Below are 17,078 nucleotides of genomic sequence, written 5' to 3'. Positions count from 1 at the left end.
TAAAAACGCAGCAGTGTTGGAAAATGTTACATATATAATGACGGCAGTCAATTTTAATAGATTTCTCATATTATATAAAACAAGTAGACACAATTACTAAAAAATAATAAAAAATCAATTTAATAGTACCACTATAAAAGGGCTCTTATCAAATATATAGCAAATATTACATATTTACCTCATGTTACACAATTATGTAACAGTTATTTCATAACTATCCTGATATACAAACCTAATTGCGTTTACCATAATTATTGCTAACAATACCGGGTGTTCCAGAAAAACAAAATAAATTAAATAAGATATTACAGTAGGTACTTATATTTATTTTAAATAAAGAATATATTGTATAGTGAGGACATTAATATAAATAATCAAATTATTTTATATAAACGTTAATATTTGCTATAAAAACTTCAGTGAATGTTAATTAGTATATATGTTTATTCTTAGTGTTAAATCCAATGCAATTCGACTTTGCTTTGTACTCAGAGTTGCCGTTGGAGCTGCAAAATAACAATAAACACGCAACCCTAGTGAATTTTCTGATTTTGCTTTGTTGAACAGTTTTCTATAGATTTTTGATGTGCCCGGTTGGAGTAAAGCTAAAGTTTTAATTTTGTATGCCGCTTAGGACATAGAAAAGTCATTAACGTTGGAACCAGTTTGTGTAAATAAAATCTAACAAAGCGTATATGCAATATGTGACTAATATATAGTAGAACAGTTGTCTAAGAAATACATAATCTAAGAATTGTGTGAGTGAGTGTGGATTATAAAGTCTACTGTTAAACTAGAGATTAGCAGATAGCAAAAGTGTATGTCTACTACACATCTCAATTTAAAGTTTAATGTGAAGAGTGCTTAAACAAAGTCACCGAAAATATAAAGTTTCGAAAGCACATGATATTGCATTAAAAGCAAAGTGCAGCACAATTAAATAGCAAAGTTGGTTGACGGGTTCGTCCGGATTGCTTCAGCGCAGTCATGCCTTATCGCTGTTCTTTTGTATGTTTGTGTAGAGTTTAAACAAACTGCTTCCTTTTGAGTTTTTGAACAAATTAAACCAAAATAAAAGAGGCATTTGTATACGGCATCTGCATTTAACAAAATTTAGCAACTAATCGCACCAAAGGATGCACTTTCTCCATGCCTTGTATTTGTAGTTTTACTTATGGCTGTAGTAGCTCCTATGCGTGTATGTGTTGATTTTGACGTTTCAAACCAAGGCAAACAACCACTGCTAATGTTTATTTCAACCTTTAACCATACTCAACTTTTGGCGTTTGTTTGTAATACTTTAGTATTTTAAATTTTGCTGTTCAGGCAGGTTAAAAATAAAAGTATGTGCAAAAAAGCATTTGTTACAAAATGAAGTTGTGCAGAAGTGTGTTTAGTACATAAGAAATCTTCTAATCCGCCAGTGTAAACTTAAATATATTTTTTTCAGTTGTAAACTTCATCGCAGTGCAGAATGTAATTTTTAATAAGAGATAAGTGATTTCAAAAGGAGCTAAAAATAATAGAGCAATCACGAACGTCAGTTTCAATTTCATTCAATTTCTTCTTTACATTTAAACCAGTTGTGTTGAAGCCAGAAAAAGTGAAATAAATAAAATAGAGCAGTTTCAAACTACGTACGGAATACAGCAGCAAGGTTTGTACACATTTTATATGAATTATATTGTAGAGATTAATATTATTATTTATTTCGAAGTGTACATACATATTTGTATATTAATTAGCTGTTAATATTTAATTATTTGATTTTATTTTCTTTATATTGTTTTGTAAAACATTAAGTAAGATTAAAAATAGTCTTTCTTTCAAATTGAAATCACTAATTTTACTCTGTGGTACAATTTCAAAAATATGCTTCTAAATTTTGTAATTACGTTTTAAAAGCTAAATATAAAGAAGTAAGAACAAGTATAAAGATCCAGATAAACATCCCAGCCAAATGTTTTTTAATGACAATCGGAGTTGCGAAATTCATAATAAAAAAATTTGGGCTAAAACTTATATTTTAAAATTTAGTTCGATTTTTGAGATTAAAAATTAAATTTCAATGCATTTAAAATGTTTTGAAATAATAATTGAGAAAATATTTATTTTTCTTTAAATTGAAGTAACAAATAAAATTTATTATTCAAATTCATTGCTGGAATGCAAACGGATAAAACTAGAAAGATTTAAATGTTTCTAACTGAAAAATTATACTTAAAAGCAATTAAGTACAAATAAGACAAAAGAAATATTAAATGCTAATATGTTATTAAAAAAATAAGCTTACCTTTTCAAAATATATGTATATATACATATAAAGATACACATCTATGCTGTCTCTTATACACATCTAGATGTGTATAAGAGACAGATATATATACATATTTTTTTTTTCTCAAAAGCTTAATTTTTTTTTTTGTTAGTTTTTGCTTTTGTTCAATAAATACAAATTATTTTTAATTTATATTTTCGAGTTGTTATTTTATAAAAAATAAGTTTTCTTTTCGAAATATAATATAATCAAAAATAAGTTACAAAGTCAAAAAATATGCATTATACACTTTTTTTCGTTTTCCTTAAAAGTTTGGGCTTGAAATTTTTTGTTCGTTCAATCATATTTTTTTTGCTCAGTATATAAATATTTTTTTTAATAAACATTTTTGGTGTTACCAAAAAATAAAAAATTAATACTGTAATTTATTTTGAGTGCCCAATGTTCAACTCTAATGGCAACCATATTCATAAATTTATCTTTTCGCGATTCTGCTCTTGTTCTCTCTTTCATCCATACGCTCTCTTTGTGCAATCTGATTTTGGCCAATTAGTCGTCCTTTCTGTTGAGTGGCGCCTTCATGATTCTCACCTACATTAGACCGTCTTACGCTGTATTGTCTAATATTAAGTACATGTGTTTGTCGTTAACAGGGTTACCGGTCGCCAATGCTTATCTTCCTACCCAATGTGAATAGGCACACGCGCTGCTGACTAAAATAACATCAAAAATTATATTTTGGCGGTTTTAATGTATTGAAGTGTGAAAAGGCTAGCAGCAAACCTTTAATGACTACTAAACAAAGTAACCCTTAATAGTTCAAATCAGCATAATTATGACATAAGCCGAATGTGAAGTACCTTAAAATATCTTATAATAGCTATAATGTACTCTGTAAAGTTGGCTAGACATTGTAATGGCATGAAGGTATGATATAGAGTGCTCCAGAAGATATAGCAACTCATTAAAGTTTTATTTTCTTTAGCGTCGCTTGTGAAATAGAAATTAAAGCGTATGTTTACGAAAACACCTAATGCATTAGCATCAACATTAATGATTTTCAATGTAATTCTGCATAATTTATCATCTTCCTGTGATATATTGCTTTTAGACTTGTAAAATTTTTTAATAAAATCGAGGACAGAAGCCTTCATCTGTTTGTCTCTTTGTTTGTTTCGAGTTTTCCTTATTTCCAAATTTGATGTCTACCTTAATTTTTCAATAATTATTTTTATTTCCTCCAAAATTTTTTTCGACTGTATTAAAATTTTTTGATTAATACAGCCATAGTTGGCTCCTGTCATCCATTATAGTTCTCTCTTATAAATTAAAATTACTCTTGCACGGTTCCTTCTCTGTATTCCTCCCTATATGTTCCCTTAAACGGATCGAATATGCGCGGAATGAGTGTATGAGTCGAGAAAACGAGTTGCCACCATTGTCGTGGTCAATACTAGAGAATGGATTCAGGTTTTATTTGAATTGATATACATAGATATGTATGTATGTATGTAGCTTTTCGTGGAACAAGAAACTTGTTGTCCTCGTCAGTTTTTTTTTTATGTTGCCACTAACGAGTAGTTTGCGGCACAGTGGGGCAAAATGCAAAAAGATTTTAATTAAAAACTTCAATTTATAAAAAGACATTATAAATATCATAAATACATAGATAATAATAAAATTTAAAAACGTACATATATGTGTTTATATATAATTTTGATAAAGTCCAATATGCTGCTGTGCTAGCGAAGCGTTGTGATCCCTATTTGGAAAGATGTATCTAAGAGCAATTTTTGCAAGACGCTAAGCCCATGTTATGTAAGTGCTTCTTCAGCTTGCAGGCGACAGTGTAGAATGCGACCCTGGGGAGGCTGATCGCATATTTAAATCTGCTGAGATTATATTCGTATCCCACCATTAGCAACTTGGCATACCTTATGCCTTGTAGTTGGTGCCAAAGCCTCCCTCTGCCTATTCCGTCTTGCTTGCGGAGCAACTCTTTTATTGTATGGGGACCCACCACAGTGACGGGTTTAGGTCCTACCATAATGCGAAGCGGGCGATCTCATCAGCCAGTTTCTTACCGGCTATACCTTTGTGACCATATTGTATTATACAACCACCTAACGATCCTTGGCTTGCAGCCCCAGGATTCCCTATATGATAAATAAGATTATCTAGGTTGTCGTCGATCACCATCTAACGGGTGGTCCAAAAAACGTGCTGTTTCGACGGTATCGGACCAAAGGGGAAAAAAGTTTCAGCCCCTTTACACCACCCTTTAGCCAGGTATAAACCTCTTTGTATTAAGTGACAAAGTGTGTCCTCGAATTTCTCTCTCCTCAAGCTTTAATGACAATGCTATCCGCGTAACCTTGACCAGGGGTCCCGTTGTCCTTGTTCTCCTACCGTCGTATTCTGGTGCGTAGTACGGCCTCTATCCATCTGCGCAAAGGCGCTGGCACATTCCTTTTCTCCTGCCTAGGCTACGCTCTTGTGAGACGTGTTGTCGAAAGCACCTTCCATGCCTAAGAAGGCGTATCGCGTCACTTCCCCTCCTTTCAGCGAACTCTCTATCTCCCTCCGGGGTGCAATTTTCAGTGCCTTCGTTTTTATTTCCTAATCCACGAGCTTTTCCATACTTTTTAGTAAAAAGGAAGTTAGACTAATTGGCCCGAAGGATTTTGCCAGTGAATAGTCCTACCTTCCTACCTTGGGTATAAGGATCACCTTCGCGGACCTCCATATTTCAGGATAATAGCGGTATATTAGACCGAGACATAAATCCTTTGAACGCTTTACCAGCTTTATATCATTCCATATATTTTATTCACACATTAACTACTGTCGTTCAAAATCTTGAATGGCTAGGCGGCAGCAACAGCACACACACTCACATACCGCCATAATTGGTCCACGATGCCGGTTACTCGCAAAACCTTTGATACCTACGACTGCATATACATAGATAAACACATACATCTTCACGTAGTAGGTAGATACACACAATTACCGCCTAAGCTTGCACAGTAGGCGGCCGCCAACGAACTTCTGAGCTGTTGGCCTGCTCCTGCCCATAACTACCTAGCGTTGTTGGCGGAGAGTATTTGCGAAGTTGTTGTGTGCTAGCGTATGCGCGAACTCACTACGGGCTCTCTAGTTTCAGCTTTCGCTCTCATTTCTCAATATTTAGGCTCCAACAGCGCCAACTCCTCGTACAAATGATGGCTGTGTGTGTGTGTGTTGCAAAAACATAAAACAAAAATAATTTTCACTGCTGAGTGCATTTGTCAGCTGCTGGACTCTTTTTGTTGTTGTTTCATCTTTTTGCTTTTCCTTGCGAATATCCACTTCAAGCTGGGATGCCTACTCCACGCCGAACGAACGACTGAAGTCAGTTTCAGTTCGACGGAGTGCACTCGCACAATTCGGTACAAGTTGCGGTTTGTGTAGCAGAAATTTTTTTTAGCGAAAATACCCAAAATGCTTACACATACACACACGTACAGTATACATGGAGAGTGATACCATTCACTGAAGTGAAGTGATGTGAGGGAAAGATGTGTAAGCTATTAAAACGTGTAACGGTGAAATTCTCGTTAAATCAAATAAAGTGTTAAAAAAAACAACAACAACCTACACATATCCAGCTTTAATGTTGCGTATCTGCAGTACGCAAAAAAAGTTTCGTTGAAAAATCAATGCAAATCAAATTTCATATATCAAATTCTGCTTGCAAAGAAGTGTAAGAAATATAAATGATAGCGCAAAAAATAATGAATAAGCAAAGCAGTGGAATATTTTTCAGTACAAAATTGTAGTTTGTGAAAGTTAAGTGCAGCACATAGTACATGTACCTTTGAAATTACATTTTTATGTGTGGACCCATAATACGAGTATAATAACAACAAAAAGTACCTTTCCACATACTCAGTGAAATCGGCATCAAAAACTCAACAGTGAAAATGGTAATTTTTCACAAATTTTGTATATCATTTACCACAAACTTATTTCGGGGCACATTACCCATATATAATATATATATATATGTATTTGCTGTATGTATTATGTATGTTTGGCAGTGTTGTATCGGTATGCGTAATTGGCGTAACTATACGCAAAAGTGCTTCGGCGGCATACATATCTAAATCGTGCTGCTACTACGCTCGTATTTTTTCCTGCCACAAACGAAGGGCTCTGGCAGGAGCGAGTGGTGTTGCAGCAGAATATAGAGAGTTCTACATTTGGTGTTTGAAATTATAATTTTAATGAAATTTGTAAACTATGTGTGTCATTTATTTTTATAGTTTCATTAAAAATATTAATATATTAAGTTTTTTTTTCGAAATTTCTTATATTACATATTTCCATGGTTGTTTAAAATTTTTATTATTGTGAAATGTGAACTGAACGCGCAAGGATCAGGTATCTTATAGCCGTACTATGTAATAAATTTTTATGTTCTTTTGGAACTATTGAAGCATATCATACTTTGGGTGTTTATAATCGGGTGATCTCATACGTTTCGGCTTTAAATCGTGTCAACTTACTTAAATTGAGTGAGAGAATGCAAATCCTAGGTTATTGGACGTTCAAAAAATATAAACCTAATCAAAATATATATGGTATATAGGTTATTACAATATTTTAATTGAGTTTATGGCTAAACTTTGTCTTCTCGAAACTTGCTCTAGATTCTCCCAAGGAATTTCATCTCAAAAATTACTTGTTTATGCATTCTAAACATTTGGAATATTCAATTTGTAAGATTTTTAATGGTCAGAAGACTGTATCCGTATGGTGCAAAAAGTCTTAAGACTTAACATCTCGTAAGAGATTTACAGTAACGGAAACGTGCTGTTTCGACGGGGTCGGACCAAAGTCGGACGGTATCCAGAACGAAGCAGCGCAAGCGTCACTCTCGTTTCTTGCGGCAACTCGAGATCTTCATCTGCAATAGGTGGTACTTTGACTCTACGTACGCCACTCACTGAGAGGGATTCGGTGAAGGTGTTAATGGTTCCACTATAAATGGCGGTCAGTTCTTGGCGGAAGTCGATTGTGTCCGAAGTCTGGTTAGTGAAGTAGTGTAAAATACTACGTCGATATAGTTGAGGAATGCCCTCTTTATGTTCCTAGGAGGCGGTTCCGCTCCAAGCAGCTGACTGCAAGGATGGTTTCGGCGAAAGCCACCTAGCAGGAACTACTTGAAGAGGAGTTCATTAACTGAGAGCATACGGGCGTCAGTGGACCACTTAGGTTTTCGAAGGTCAATATGCTCTAAATATTACAAAGGCTCTTTTGATCTTCTAACGTGCATTACATATTTTTATTTTAAATGATTATAACCTAAAAATGCAATTGTTTTGACAGCTGTCAAATCACAGCCCTGCTACTTTGAAACTCGAATTATATAACCCTGTATAAGTACATAGAGTACAATATTAAAGAAAACTGTATGTAGCAAAACAGACAGACCGCTGACTCCAACTGAAACCACAGAAATAAGTAATACATATGTACCAAATGCCTTACAAAATGATGATGGGGCCGCAACGGTGGGGCACAAGTAGCGTGTACGTATGCAATTTAGCTACGTATTTATATATATACGTAAGTGTCCATATTGTGAATATATATGAGTTTATAGTGGAAAGTAGTTGCAACCGAATGGAGTTAGTGGCACTGCGTGGCTTACAGTGTGCCATTGTGTGAAGGATGTGGCTGCTGTGGAACCAAGCCTAGTTGTCGTTTTTTTGTTGACAATGTGGAGCAGCCCAACATGAAGCTGCCAGAAGAGGCAATGGCTTGGCTGCATGTACTGCTGCAAGTGTGTATGAGTGTGCTGAAGACGTTGCACTTCATCGGCGACACGCATTCTGCGCGTGAAGTTTGTGTACTTGCAGCGTGACTCCTGCAGCTTATGGTCTCATATATGTGCAATTAAATGTGTGGTTTATAGGAGCTTGTATTTGACTGGAAACAAAAGCGATGTGACGCAGTGCGACACGCATATTCTGGAAGACAGGAGCGTACACTAACCGATAAACACCACAGACGCGCTTACTGAACTCAAACAAACAACGCCTACCTACCAATATTCTCTATAGCTCATTGCTGATTTTTTTTTTCAATTTCTTTTTTGTTTTCCTTTGTTTTTGTTTCATTATTATTATTATTATTATTATTATTTTCCTTCTAACTTTCATCTTGTTAGACAGTTGGTACTTAAACGGGCGTCTTCCGCAAATCTTTTGTTGCCTCTGCTGCTGCCAAGTTGATGTGCGTGCCTGACAGCTACTGTTAATGTTACTTGCCGAAGCATTTTGTTGTTGTTTCATGTCTTAGCTCAAGGTATTTTATATACTTTACTTATTTGCAAAAGTCTGCCTGCGCATAACTCCCTATCATCAGACAGCGGTCAGTTACTTCTCAGCCGCGCTCATGAATATAAATATCAAGCATATAAAAAACTTAAATCGAAATTCAAAATTTAAGCGGGGCGTGTTTCTCAAATGCTTACACCCATTCCGGGATATTATTGCCGCTGCGGCCAAAAAAGCTGCCTTAATTTAGTTTGATGGCTTAATATTTGCATATAATATAAATTTGTATATTTTTATATGCTAACACGCCCATTTTTTGTGGTGCGAACTCCCAACACTTCACAGTTATCTTAAAAGTAAAATTTTCTGTGGATAAAAGTGAGGAGCTCAGGAAACAAAATCCGAAAATGTATGGCTAAATGATGTATTCTTGGCAGCCATAAAAAAGGCTTATTTTGATAACAAGTGATGCCACTTCGAAAAAATAAAATTAAACTAGGCTTGGTTTCAACCTGCCGCTGACCACTCTTCAAATACCCGATGTTTGGAAAATCGGAATAGTGTTCCCACTACTGAAACCTGGGAAACCCGCCAACAAAGGGGAGCCTGATAACTCTCCTCTCCCTAGTAGTGAAGACACTTGAGGCCTTGCTACACACCACCTGAACCTAGTAAACCACCAGCATGGCTTCCAAAAAGTGCACAATACCTCCACAACATTTAACTTCATAAACGTCCAGATAGTTCGTGGGCTTAACCTGAAACTACCCTGCGAGAGAACGATCCTGGTAGCGTTGGACTTGTCAAAAGCGTTTGACACAGTCAGTCACACAACGCTACTGTTAGCGAAAAAACTACGCTAGCTCCAGGAATGAAAAGGTGGACCATGAACTGCCTGAGCGGTCGTAAATCATTCGTACTATTTAGAGGGAAAAACTCAAAACTGAGAAGAATTAAGCAAGGGGGTCCGCAAGGTTTTATTCTCTCCTTGCTATTGTTTAGCTTCTACATCTCGAAACTCCCACAACCATAAAAGGAAGTTCCCTCGTCACCCAGCGTCACCTCGTACGCTGATGATTGCACTATATTGACGTCGGTCTATGGAATCGGTGGTAAATGGCTATCTCTCCGACCTTTCTCGCTGCACGAAATCTAACACTCTTCGCACTAAATCCACAGCATCCATATTCACTAACTAGACGAAGGTGTTCAAACTTGACCTTAATATTGCATTCATGTCGTAAAGATTCTGACTGCCAATAATCCTATAATAATCCTTCACTCCTCATACGAACGTGATTATCGCTAGCCAGCAGCACATGGGAAAGGACAAAGAAACGTTGTTGGCAATTTACAAGGCAATCGGCCGGACGGTCCTTAACTACGCCGCACCAATATGGTCGCCTGGATGCAGTGAAACGTAGACGATGAAGCTGCAGACTTGTCAGAACACTGAACTCTAGACTACGGCAGGATGTCTCATATTAAACCCCTACAAAAGCGAAGCCCGTATGCTCCCAGTTATAGATAATAATGAACTCCTCTCCTCTATTTTGGAGCGAAGTAACCCGTTGGCCAAACTACCATCTATTCGTTTCCCACGAGCCGTAACACAGCGCATACATTAAGACTTCCTGATCGGCATAGAAATATGCCTTAATCGCTTATTTAAACCACACAGTTACCTCTACCATAAACGCCCGACAATGCTTGTTCTTCACATTTTCCTTACAAATATGTGTTTATTTGCCACCGATAGAGGATCATCTGGTCATACTGGTCAATCGGTATATATACATATACTTTCTGCATCAATGCTTATCCATTAACTCGTTCACACCATCTGCTTGCTGCAGCGGGCACTCTCGCATATTTACACTTAGAATGAAAAAAAGTTACGGGTCCAAAAAAATCCAACCGCCCGCTTGTTTGCACGCGCATTGTTTCCACGAAATTACGACTTGCAGTTGCCCAGACCATTTCAGTCACAACGACATTACAAGTAAACTCAAACCGAACGCTGGCCATAAAACAGCTTATGCCCACAAAGTCCACTGGCTTGGCGTGCCCATCTTCGGTACTCAAACCCGGTATGCCGTCTGCTTGTGTGTGTGTGTAGCTTAGTGTATGCCTTGCGCTTGCGCGTCTTGCTCGACTCCTACAGCCGTTGGGCAAGCTGACAAAGATTCGGTCTTTTGATCATGACAGTTGGCTGACACTCGAAACACATCCAGCGTCAGTCAGTTGGGCCAATGGCCAATGTACGAGTACACAGGAAACTGTTGGCCTGTTTGGCCATAATAAATACAACAACAATGACAATAATAATAAAAGCGGAGCAGAGCGGTACAACATTCGAAAAGGCAAGTTCGTCCACCGAGTCCGTCAGCAAAACAAAAAAAAAAAGCGTTCGTGCATAGTTAGCCCCAGCAGCGTCGCCTTTGTTGGCACACAGGCGAGTCAAATGTTTGTGATATGTAACTGCTTTAGCGCTTTGAGCTCAATGCTGTGATCGGTAAACAACGCGCTGTTGGAGATCCGCCAAATGCCATATGCGCAGACGATCAACCAAAGGAAAATTGGTGATAAAAAAAAAAAAAGTGTGGTGTGTACAGCAGCAACTAAACTGGTTTGGCGCTGTTCATTTTGGTCTTGTACATTTTGTTCTTTTTTTTTTCGCTCATTTTCTTTTTTGTTTCATTCTCGCGTTTTGTTTCTTCAGTCTTCGTCGTTTGTTTTGCTGTAAATTATACCACTTTTCGATACCGTGTGCCACACATTCGTAGATCCCGCAACGGCCGAACGCCACTTCAGTCGGCAAACCTTACCTTTTATCGACTTGTTGCCTCGCCTTACCTTACTTTGCCTTACCTGTGCTTATGATTTGCTGCCGGCACACTCGGTTCCTGGCGTCGTTGTTATTATTACGATATTGTATATTATTATTGTTGTTACTGTTATTATTATTATGTTCGCTTGTCAGTTGCTGTCCATATAGCGTCAATCTGCTACGAATTTGGCTTTGACTAGGCGTGTCGCGTTGACATTTTGTGCGTTGCATTTATGCATTTCATTACCATTATCGTAGTGAAACCCGAATTTTTATGTAAAACATGCACACGCGCATACACATACATACATATGTATATATAAATTTGTAACTGTGTACATACATTGCGGCGTCACTTGTCCAGCGCTAGCTTCTTCTGGTCTGCTCCAAGCTCTCGCATCCTGTCCTATGTTTGTTTATGTTTTGCATTCTTACACCATTTTTGGTTGACATTCTATAATTTCTTGCTGGAAATTTATGCGTGTTCTATTTCCATATTTGGTCTAATTATGTTGTTGCTTTTGTGTTGGGCAATAATTGTCTGACGCGTAATTTACGTATCTGTTTAAAATAAGCTTTAAGTGCATTGTTTGACACTTTAGTGTCGTTGTTGTTATTATTATTATTACTGTTGCAGTGTTTTGAGGCTGTTGAACTTTTGACTTTAATTTGTTGTTGTTTAATTTTGGTTTTTGTGTTTGTTTCTATTTGTTTAATTTTTAGTGATATTTTAGTTGTGCTTATTGTGATTGTTGTTGCTGTTTATTTGCCTACTTTTCTTATTTCATTTTATGTCGTTTTCTCTGTAATTTGCTTGATTTCCACATTTTTTACCTTTTGCCTATTTACAACCATCCAGAGATCATCTCCATATACATACATATCGCACGTGTTTGTCATTACTGTAGCAACCGTTGACCCAACTATAACCTTCATGGTTCCGGTATTTTTTTATTTTGTATTTTATTTTACAAATGGACTGAGGCTAAGTGGTTAGAGTGCCTGGATACGCACTCACTCTACGCTGTATTACATTTACGCAATTTCCCCGTAGAAGCCTCTATAACTATAAGTATAATAAATATAATATATATATACATAGTTTGGCATATACAAGGTGTGTCCGGAAAGTAATAGGAGTGAATCGATTTATAAAAATTGATTAAAAGATTCGTTACAATTCCTTAACCACTTTCAAACTGCTCGGATACCCTCTGTCCTCTCAAAATGCTTGCCTTTCGTCGGTCTTTTCATGCACGGAAACAACAAAAGTCAAGGGGCCACATCTGGGCTGTAGGGCGGCTGCGGATGCGTTGGGATGCCGGCGTTAGTTGGGTAGCTGTTCACAAGAAAGGCGATGTGAGCCGGGGTGTTGTGGTGGTGCAACTTCCAATCGGCTGCAATGTCTTGCCAGATCCAATTGACCCTTCGTTTGCGTCTCTTGAGGTCTTCCACGTATAACTTGGCGTTGACGGTTTGTTCAGGAAGAAAAAATTCCTGGTGGATGATGTCAAAAAAGGCAATGAGCATTGTTTTCACTTTGGATTTATAGCAGAAACAGTGGAAAACGTATAGCAGAAACAGTCAAAAACGCAGATTTGACCTATCTTAAGGGCGCGCAATGTAAGTGCCCAGTGAAAAACGCTACTCCCTTCTCTCTTTGACGTCGGATGACGTGAGAATCTACAGCATTTTGGTTTTTGCCGTGGAAACGTGTCAGCTGATTGCTCTCTCACAACACAGGGTTGCCMATATCTATATACTGTAGTAATTATCAACTTTTATAATTCAATCTGTTCAATATGTTTGAAATTTTCTTAAAAAAACTCAAAATTGGAGTCGAATGCTATTATTTATAAATATATAAACTATTTTTAATAGTTTGTTTTCAGTTTTGATATTTTATATTATAAAAAATTGTATATGAAAACATAGATGTGTACAAAACTATATATGCGTATTGAGCAATGGCAACATTGTGCAAATGAAAACAAACAAAGATGGCTGATTTCTGCGTTTTTGCCACATTTTTCACTGGGCACACATTTTGCCGATGAGGAAGGAAAAGGGAGGAAGGCAGTAGCGTTTTTGACTGTTCCTGCTATTACTCATTCTTCAGGTCTTCATCAGCGATCTCTTCCCCGCCCTCCAAAAAAGCCTGATGCCACCGAAACACACCACATCTTGCTAAAGCAAGATCTGGATGATCACATCAAACGTCTCTGTCGCAGTTGTACCGAATTTCACACAGAATTCAATGGCGTTCCTCTGCTCTAACGAACGCTGAATTTTCGGCTTGCACCATTCAATATTCCAATCGCGGCCATAAAATTTAGGTTTTCATCTATCTACACCGCTCTTCATTGATAGTAACGGTGTCATTAGCTTTATTTAGAAAGAAGTTCTGAACGATGATTCCACCGAACCATCAACCACACCAAACTGAGTGAATGTAATGGCTGTCCATGAATAATTTATGGATTTTCACCAGAATCGGCAGTTTTGTTTATTTACCGCACCAACCAGATGTAAGTGAAGCTCATCGGAGAAGATGATTTAAAAAAACAAATAATTTTCGTTTTGAAGTTGTACCAAGGTAAAATCGGCAAATTCACGATGTTTACGGTGATCCAATTATTAGGTTCTTGAGTGAGAACACTTTTATATATAAAAAACTTTACTCAAAATTTTCATCGGCTGCCTTAACTATGCGCCAACTCCATAAACCGTCAGAGAAGTTCACATTTCGACTATCTACATGAATGAAATTTTGAAGGCTTAATGAGCCGCGCCTAAACGTATGCTTATCTGATTAACGGTAAAGAAAAGTTATAAAATAGTGATTACATATGTTTGTGTATAACAACTCTGACTTAAATTCTAGCTTTCTTGTTCCTTTACCCTTCCTCAAATGTTACATGTAGGTATGTATGTATGTACATACATCTCAGTACACACGTAGCAACAAATTGCTTCGAATGTGTCGCAACACCAGAAGTGTTTTTGTCAATTTTTTCCATAAAATTTAAAACACTTAAGACAGTTTCATTTTCAATTTACCCCATTTACAGCAAATACACACATCCATATACTTATTAACCATATACATACATATGTAGTTATTTTTTACTTATACGCAAACAGAGAGTTATGATACTCGAATGTAGAACGCAAATAATTTAATCTAATTTATACTTTAAGTAAATACAATGAAGTGGGCACTTATTCCCTATCACTATACATACATACATACAGCTATATATATACATACATACATKGATATGTGCTGATAGGCGTAGGGATCCAATATTCCTATGTTTAAGATAGTAAAAATTGGAGTGCATGCATATAAATAATTTTCTACTCCAATACGTACTAACATACTTATATTTTTGTGTCAAGATATTATTTGTCTGTATGTATGTGTGCATATGTATGTATGTTAGTAATCAATTGTTGATTTCAAAGAAAATGCAGAATAATTCAATTGACGTTAGTTGATTTGTGCAGTTGAATTGATGCTGGCAAGGCCCTGTTGCAGGCAACGCGAATGTAATGTATTCCGACATACTAGGGCTGTTGGAAAGGTCATATATTTTTTTAGTGGCACTCTTTTTGAGAATATTTCCGTATTTCATTAACTGTACACATTTTAACTGCTTTTCAGGTATTGCTTGAGCCAAGCTTGACACTAAAGTGCTCCATATTTTCTTACGTTAAGGTGTGACCCACGTCCACCTAAATCTTGTGGATACTTCTCTGTTGATTCGTTTGATCCCGCCACGAACTATATCTTGAAATCTTTTTTGCCGCAATTTCTTTAACACTTTCTAGCCTAATACCCTCAGCGTGAAGCGATTTAATTTACCCGAGACGGCGGCCGTATAGGCATTATAGTGCCACTTCATTTTTCATATTTTTTATGCCGATTTTGATGTTGTGACTATTAAGACAGTCCCAAGATTACGAGAAAATCGTAAAAAGGTGTAAAAAGGATAAAGAATCAGATATCTGCTTGTATTTGCCACACTAGCTTATGATATTCAGAAGCTTAACAAATATTGCATACCCATGTGGCGGAATACTGCAGCCCATACATAACAAAATGTTTTTTGAAGTCATTCATTGTGAATAGCAAAGGAAGGTCGTGGATTCAAGGTACCCCATATCACGTCTCTAAAGACATGCAATACCGAGTGATATTAAGTAAGAGTTTTTAGATAGTTAACCGCTGGAAGTAGCTGTACAGAAGATAGACGACTCTTTCTGTGTGGAGGACTTATGGTTAGTAAGATGGCATGTCGGAAAATCAGTTTGGCTCGAGGAAATGACTGAGAAAATAGTGGAAATAAGAACCGGAATTTAAAGAACTTGTTCTTGCGGAATCCGAGGCTGCTGCATTCATTTGGGGCATTATTTACGTGTCCGATCCCAAACCCAGCGCAAAACCTTGTAATTTTCTCACTTTAGCTCGCATTCCAACAAATGGTCTTTGACTACCCAGAGGATACTTGGTCTAAGACCGAATGTCGTGAACTTCTTGAGCCACTCTCACGTGTGCGGCCCTCAGAGAACTTTCCTCACTTTCGTGAGCTTCTACACATGACTTCATCCTCCAAATATCAAACGAAGTTGATGTCATTGAACTCAACATACGCGCCGTTAGTTCTGCTTTCTCCAGACTGAATAAGGAAGCGAAGCAAATAGGAATGATAGTGAATGAGATCAAGTCGTCCAAATGAATGAAAACACTCCAGCTCTGACAGTATTCCACGCAGTACTTGCCGGGGGAAGTAGATGAAGAGGAAAACCTCCACTCCGTTGAAAAGACCTTGGAATCTCCAATTGGCACCAAATTACAAAAAGAAAGAACGACTGGTGTGCTGTTGTAAACTCGTACATAACCGCGTAAGCGGTGTCTACGCCAATAAAAGGAAGTAGGTTTTACGGAATGAAGTTGATAAGGGTTATGTAAAGTGCTTTAAGCTACTTGGGGACTTCTCAAACTGCCCTCGTTGGAACAGCGGGAGTAAAAACGATACAAAATAGAATTAATGCCAGTAACAAGCGTCGTCGCCAACTACAGCTGAGCAGGAGATGCGTTTCAGGAAGCATTTAGCTGCGCCCGCTGATATGATTGTTGCTGGCAGCTAATTTTTTTCTTCATTTCTGTCTCTTATTTTTTTACTCTCGCGTCAAAGTTGCTAAAGAGAGTATTATAGTTTTGTTCACATAACGGTTGTTTGTAAGTCCTAAAACTGAAAGAATCAGATATAGGGTTATGTATACCAAAGTGATCAGGGTGATGAGTAGAGTTGAAATCCGGATGTCTGTGTGTCCGTCCGTCCGTCTGTCCGTCCGTCCGTGCAAGCTGTAACTTGAGTAAAAATTGAGATATCATGATGAAACTTAGTACACGTATTTCTTGGCTCCATAAGAGGTTAAGTTCGAAGATGGGCAAAATCGGCCCACTGCCACGCCTACAAAATGGCGGAAACCGAAAACCTATGAAGTGTCATAACTAAGCCATAAATAAAGATATTAAAATGAAATCTGGCACAAAGGAACGCATTAGGGAGGGGCATGTTTGGACGTAATTTTTCCGGAAAAGTGGGCGTGGCCCCGCCCCCTACTAACTTTTTTG

General features: G+C 37.3%; 1 protein-coding gene across 8 annotated transcripts in view; it reads left to right on the top strand.

Moving 5' to 3' along the window:
* The first annotated feature begins 585 nt into the window (after positions 1-585).
* The window catches only part of LOC108975456, a 57,323-nt gene continuing 40,830 nt past the window's right edge, over positions 586-17,078 (top strand). For 2 of the 8 annotated variants that reach the window (XM_018943951.1, XM_018943942.1), the window contains exons 1-2: positions 591-670; positions 1,451-1,657. The gene's annotated coding sequence lies outside the window, so the exon portion shown is untranslated. The other 6 variants (XM_018943947.1, XM_018943944.1, XM_018943945.1 and 3 more) reach the window with 6 other exon arrangements.

Source organism: Bactrocera latifrons, unplaced genomic scaffold (assembly GCF_001853355.1).
Source record: "Bactrocera latifrons isolate USDA-ARS-PBARC rearing strain unplaced genomic scaffold, ASM185335v1 scaffold_65, whole genome shotgun sequence".
Taxonomy (NCBI): Eukaryota; Metazoa; Arthropoda; class Insecta; order Diptera; family Tephritidae; genus Bactrocera; species Bactrocera latifrons.
This window is presented reverse-complemented; position numbering and strand designations above follow the sequence as displayed.